The sequence below is a fragment of the Melopsittacus undulatus genome, chromosome Z, assembly GCF_012275295.1.
Source record: "Melopsittacus undulatus isolate bMelUnd1 chromosome Z, bMelUnd1.mat.Z, whole genome shotgun sequence".
NCBI lineage: Eukaryota > Metazoa > Chordata > Aves > Psittaciformes > Psittaculidae > Melopsittacus > Melopsittacus undulatus.
Window position 1 is genome coordinate 73,000,250 of NC_047557.1, and position 7,371 is coordinate 73,007,620.

Genomic DNA, 7,371 nt, shown 5'->3' on the forward strand with positions numbered 1-7,371 from the left:
TTTAGATTGGATATAAGGAAGAATTTCTTTACCGTAAGGGTGGTGAGGCACTGGAATGTGTTGCCCAGGGAAGTTGTGAATGCTCCATCCCTGGCGGTGTTCAAGGCCAGGTTGGACAGAGCCTTGGGTGACATGGTTTAGTGTGAGGTGTCCCTGCCCATGGCAGGGGGGTTGCAACTATATTATCTTAACATCCTTTCCAACCCTAACTATTCTATGATTCTATGATTTCATCTGGAGAATCTGTTAATGACAGGAGGATGCACTTTGGGCTGCCTCATCTAAAGCTGCCAGTGCGAAAACTAAGCAGCTGGGCTTTAGTAAGACCCATACCAACCCTGGCTCAGGTAAGACCACTCCCAGACTGGGTAAAATCTGCACCTAAAAACCACACAGCTAGCTATTCTGAAGTGAAAGTCCATAGTTGGGCAGATTTCCTACAAGAGTAATTTATTTGCTAATCCACAGACTCGGATTATCAAACATTCCTGAATCTTATTAACTGCAATGTCAACAGCACTGAAAGTGTAGTGAGATGTCAGGACTGACTTTTCAGGTGCAGAGGTGAACTCATTCAAAAAGTTTAAGGAAGGAGGAGCTATGCAACCTAGGTGAACTGTGAAATGGTCTTTCAGATCACCCACAAATTTCTGGTGCAAATAATATTCCTGGAATGCTCTATCTAGGAACAGCTTCATTTTATTTTCAAAAGCAATACTGCTCTCAAGAGTGCTCTGAGATGGAGTAGCACAACGTACCTCATAGTATGGAAAAAAAATTCTGAAGCCAACAGTTATTTGTTTCCAAGCAGCAGACCATAGGTACTGTTGCTGGTTTATGTTGGGTCCTGTCCTGTTCTGGGTCTTAAAGTCAGGTGGCAAATGTAGAGTGGCAACACAGATTCTGATACAGGTCCTGCTGCCACCGTGGTGAGACAATCACTAAAACTTAAAAAGTTTAAGCACTTCTTCCTTCAACCTTTGCTTCCTATTTTGTCAAATCCATGTAATTCCTAGGAAGAAGTCTCAGTATTTTGTTACATCTAATCGCATAAATAGTCACAAAATGATAGCTGATAAAGTTCATCAATGTTATATAAACAAACACAAACACAACATTTTCACTAAGTAAAGGAGTGCTACGAATAACTGGGTTTGCAAAGCAATTCCCACTTTTTCAATGTGAAAGATTTTCTGCCCTTTTTGCTTCAGCACTCTTGGAGTTACACAAGAAAGCTTTCACGGCAGTGTTTAGAATCATTCCAGTAAAATTAACTTATTGATTCTCATCCCTAAAGAACAGACATGCTTATACACTTAAAGAGAACCAGCTTTCAAGTATTTTTGTGGTTCTTTATATCCATGTTAAGCCTGTAAATTCTCTCAGTTGGTAAAAGAAGAAGTCTGATTTCCTACACTGTCATAAACACACTGAAATTTACCATGCAAGAGTAACTTTGGTTAAAAAAAAGAAATCATCATTCTCACACAGCCAGAACTCCCCCTCTTGCTAAAGCTGCTAGAATTAAGGCCAGTTTTGGAAACCTAGCCTTTAAAGCACAACTTGCCATAGTGAAGCATCTGTCTCTTCAGCCTTGCTGTTTTCATAGGTGGATGGTCAGGATTTGCACCACCTTCTCACTTAGGATCTCGTTTTGTACTTCTGAACAGTCTGAAGAGGTCCAGCCAGCTACTTAAGTACTTTTTCCCCTGTCACTGCATTTATCCTCTTTCTGAGTACTCTTTCTCCTTCGGAGGTGTTTCTTACTGCCAGAAAGAGTCCGGAGCATGGTGGAGAGCACTGGTAAAGTTTTCTCTGAGGCTCTACTTTTGGGTCAGTGTTCCCCCTCACTCCTGTTTCACAGCATCCTGACTTGCAACGTGAGGGTGGGAGATCTCCTGTGGGAGATCTGGATAAAGAACAGGGATAGGCAAGTTCTCTACAGAGGAAACACATTAAAAACGTAAACCTCAGCCTAGAAGAGTCAGATTTTCCCCTTTAAAATCCACAGGCTGGAGGAGAGCAGTGTCTGAACTGAGACAACCGACATGAAAGACACCTCACACATACAGACAGACCTCCAGTTACCGACGTGAACCCTTCTTCAGCACTCTGGCCACCCAAACGTCACAGTGACCCGCGGGGTCCCACCTCCGAGGTGCCGGGGGTCGGCGAGGCAGCGGTTTTACCTGAGACCCCCAGCAACGTCTCCTCCCGCCGGTTTCGGCTGCCGGGCGGGAAGGGGCTGCTGTGACTGCTCCCGCAGCCCACAAGGCGCTTCAGGACCCCAGCACTGCACAAGGCAAGGCAACAAGGCAAGGCAAGGCACAACACAGCACAGCACAACACATCACAACACAACACAACACAGCCAAGCCCAGCCCAACACAACACAGCGCAGCGCAGCCCGGCCACCTCGGCTGCTCCGGCCCGCCCCAAGCGGCGCTGAAGAGTGGTGAGTAGCGGCCTCCGCACAGAGCTTGCCTGAAGCCGACCGAAGCGGGGCTTCTCCGCTGGCGGGTCTGGGCGGGAGCTACCACAGCCGCTCCCCCATCACAGGGAAGAACTTCTGCCTAAGAGCTCATCTCAATCTCTCCTCTATCAGGTTAAAGCCATTCCCCTTATCCTGTCCCTTTTCAAGAGCCCCTTTCCAGGTTTCTTGTTGGTCCCTTTAGGTACTGGAAGGCTGTTATAAGGTCTCCCCTGAGAGACGAAGATGTTAAATGAAGATCTTAATGGAGGTGTTAAAAAGGACTGGACACTGTATTGGCCTCTGGGGTATACCATTCATTACTGACCACTAGCTAGGCTTTGTGCCACTGATCACTAGTGATCAGTGACTGTAAACAGCCAGTGATTGAAAAGAGCCAGTTTTCAATCCATTATCCAACCCATATGTCAATAGCTTCTTTATGAGGATTTTCTGGGAGACAGCGTCAGAGGTTCTGCTGAAGTCCAGGCAGATGATACCCACGGCACTCCACTCATCTCACAGGCCTGTCATCTCTTTGCAGAAGATGGTCAGGCTGCTCAAGCACCACTTGCCCTTGGTGAAGCCAAGATGACCTTTCTGTGCTGTAGTCTTGTTTAGTTGCTTGGTACCTCTGACGATGCTTATGGAGCACCCTTAAACACAGCTGCGGCTGACAGCACTTCCTGCTGACATTCCCAGTACTTCAAAGGTATCTTTTTGGAGTGCTGATTCTCACAAAAGCACCTGTGACAGTTCTACAAAATATTTTACACAAGTTTTGACTGCCTTTGTCATGCTCACTTGTGGTTGTGAGGGTGCTCAGGCAATATAACAGAGAAACATGGGACCTGCAGCAACTCTCTCCTCTTCCTCACAAACACTAATTGAGGGGCTGTAGTACTGCTATGCGCAAAGTCCTGTACTCACCTATTTAAAAAGGCATCTCCTGCCTTAAAGACATTGTTGTTTCAGCGTGTAATAAAAAACAACAGGGTGAATGAAACAAACAAATAGGGGAGGTAAGGGCAAAGTAACAATCAGCCAATTCACCATGCTTGGTAAAATAACCATCAGTTACAGGGCACCAGCATCCTTGATGCGTGAAGGACTTTTTTAGGAGCCTAGGAGACAAGTTTCCAGGAGGAATGTGAAAGAGGCTTGTGCCATTATACTTTAAAAAGTGCATGACAGGGTGGTTTAGATACTGGCATGACTAAGAGCCAAATGAATTGTGTGAATAAGCCACTAAGACAAGCAACACCCAAAGGGTAAGTTCTTCAGTTGCTCTTTAACCTTGCTAGGAGAATGTCTGCAGACTTCTTTGTTTTGTTTGGTTGGGGTTTTTGCTTCCTTTTTTTTTTTTTTTCTGAGGTGTGATTCTAATTATTTCTGTTTGCTTTTACTCTGTACAACCCCCCCACAGTGTTAATACTTGGTCTTTGCCTAACAGCCTCAGAAAGGCACGTATATTGAACACCCACTCTTCAGGAAGTTTACTGCTCTTCTCAGACCTCTTCTTGTGTGAATTACAAAAGACATGGAGGCGGCATATGCTTGTATATGGTTCATCAATTCTGTTACTTCTGCATTTTCTGCAGCTTTCGTGTATGCTTTCTTATTCTGTCTTCTGTCCTTGCCTGCATTGTGCTGTTATGTTTATGATAGCCAAAATAAATCTTGTGTATCGCACCAGTTCTTAGAAGAGCACTTCTATGAAGACAATTAGCTCTTTTTATATCTCTGTAGATGTCATAATATCTTCCCTTTTGGCTGCTTTTGATAGCAGAACAACTGTTGGTATCAAGAAGTTGATGTTGAGAGTAAAGGAGGATAGAAAACCAGAGGGAATATACTAATGTGATGCAAAGTTTATTCTGAAACACTGAAGATGTCTTCATGTGTACACATTGGTTCATCGTATTTCCTGGTATCCCTCTCAGAATCTCAGTCACCATGGCCCTCTCCTGTGTTTTCCTGACAGCTGGCCCAGCTAGATATCTACAAGGGGAAAGTTTTATGTTGACAGAACAATAACATTCATTTTAACTAACTAAAATGTTCATTGCACTGATTCTCGATAAACTTTTGTCCAAATATAGGCAGGCAGACAGTGAAATTAAAGAAAGCATAAGGAGTTGCTGGAAGCCCAGAGCTGGACTGCAGAACCAAATCCTAGGAGCCTTGTTTTGGGAAGGTGGTTTCAGAGCTTAAACTCCAAGCTTGGCAGCTGGGAGTCTGGGTATACCTGAGAACCCTGCCTCTCCTGGTGCTGTTGGCATTTCCAAGCACTGTCATAGAATCAAGTAGGTTGGAAAAAGATCACCAATATCATCAAGTCCAACTATTAATCAACCAAGTCCATCAAGTCCAACTGTTAGTGACCATAGCTGATAGTGCTTGGAAAACAGGGGACTTTCCTGGGCCCTTGGAGATCTTGGGAATCCACCAAGTTATAGCTATTCTGTTTTTTTAAGGGGGCAGGAAGAGGGAAGGGGACAGGGAGAAAAGAAAAGAATGGAGATACTTTGATTTGATCTGAAATGAAACTGGTTTTGGATTTTGCTTCCTATGGGAACTCATTAACACTATTGATGCGAAGGGTTAACCGATGTACAGGGGGCTTAGGGTTAAGCCGTTTGTTTAACAATGTTACTGCTTACTTGTGCTTACTCAACAAATACCTACTCAGCACTTAATCATGCTTGCCAGAACAGAGTGGGAGGACCAAAGCTATTGACAGGAGGAAGGAGCAGTAATTCCTGTTCTCTGGGCCCCTAAACTGACTGAAATCAGCTTTGCAGTTTGGACAGTGACTAAATCACCAGGGAACATGCACAATGACTAGAGATGAAAAGTTCAAGGAAGACTAGTTTACTTCATCTTGAGACCTCCTCCCATGACCACCAGGAGACTCTACGCAAGCAAGGACCTTATACCTCATTATAATATGAAGCAGGGATAGGTTATGAATATGTATATGCGTGTTGTGTATCCTCATGAATATGTAATATTTTAGAGGATAAAAATGAAGGACAACAATGCTGAGATGTGCATGCCTTTGGAGGAGCTATCCCCCATGAGCCTCAGCACTGAATAAAGCATACCTACTTTACAGCTTCAATGAGTTGTGGAGTCTACCTGTGTATCACTATGGTTGTCATGTCTGTTTTGTACTGACCAGCCTTAACCTACCCTAGCAAAGACTGATTCAAATGAAGAAGGAGCCATGATTGCTTAATATATATAGTTATTTATATACTAATGCATTAGCATGTAAATTGTTGAACATGCCATAATGATATTTAAGTTGTTCTGGACATTCTATTACTTGATTATGTATTGGTGCACAGAATTTTTTTCAAAACTGTGAATAAATGAAAAAATGCAAAAGCACAGTTAATGTGGTTTAGTTGTTGTGACTGAAAAAAAGCACTAGCCCTGAAATTAATGTTATTATATATTAAATTGGTACCTTAAAAATAAATTTAAAACACTATATACAGAGGTAGGTGTTTACTGTGCTAGAGCCATTTGTTGGGAGAAATGCAATAACACATGGCAAACAACAGTGTTTCTGAAAAGTATTTTTATTAAATGTAACAGGTACAGCTGCTTGCTTGTTTCAGTTCATGAAGTGAGATCATGCTAGTGATCTGGAGATATCACCAGAGAGGACTAAGAGAGAGGAGATGCAGCAGAGTACAGAGAGCACTATGTTTTGTTTAAAAAGTTGTGAGCAAAACTAAATAGAAGAAATTAGGACTCCATTAAGAGTGACAGCTTTGCATGCAGTATAGAATCTAGAACAACACTTTACTGGTTTACTTACTTAGATAATTTTTATGCTGAGGTATACCTGATAACTGTACTGATAAATGTGTCAGTCACTCTATGACATTCAGTTTTGCTTTGACAAGGCAATGGCAAAGCCAAGTTTTCTCCTGCTTTCTGTCAAGCATGTTTTAACTAAGTAGTTATAACATGGAGTCTTCCTTCTGGAACAATATGCTTTCTGAAGTGTTTGGTGTAATTACTTCAATTAAACAAATGACTGGGCATAGGAACTGCTCTTGTGATACTTGAGGTAACAGTTATGACTGATGAAGAAACAGGAGTTCTTCAAACAATTTTAGAAAATATATTGCCCTGAAACGTCTCTTTCCAAGGACACAAGCATTTGCAGTGCTGCAAAACACCAGTGCTAGCTTCTTAAGTGGTATAAATCAGCAGGCTCATGAGATAACTCTCTGTTGCTATAATTCTTATTTCCTCTCGTGTAAATCAGGTATTACTAACACAGAATGTGAACAGCCTTAGAGTCAACTCTTTCTCGTAAATGTGTTCAGAAAAATTGGAAGTGGATTGTGAAAGGAGTTATTTTAAAATTATTTTAATTAATAATTACTAATGTTAATATGACTATAGTATATATAGTCACATTAGTATATGACAATAGACAATATAGGCTTATTGATAAAACATGCTCCCTGCCATACAACAAGGACTTATGTCAATACAGTGATTCCTGATCGCAGCGCTTGTTTTCTAATTAGGATGAAAAATCACATAATAGTAAAAGACATCAACTGCTACGTTCTCTGCTTGTTTGAAATTCATATGCTAGTGATTGTCAATACCAATGAATCTTTCTTGCTTCTTAGAGGAGAATCACACAGTTTTGTTACAAGGCTCTCTACTCCCTCTATGACAGGTATTTTTATTTATTCAGCAGGCCAGGCCTTTATTCTGCTGTAACTTAGAGGATATGCATTTCCTTCTTATGAGGATAAGTGGTACACTGAATGAAAGCAATCCTTATTCAGAGTACAGCAGAAAGTTGTCTGCATCCTTTGTGTACTGTAGTGATTTCTAAAGGAATCTGAATTACAGGCTAGAAA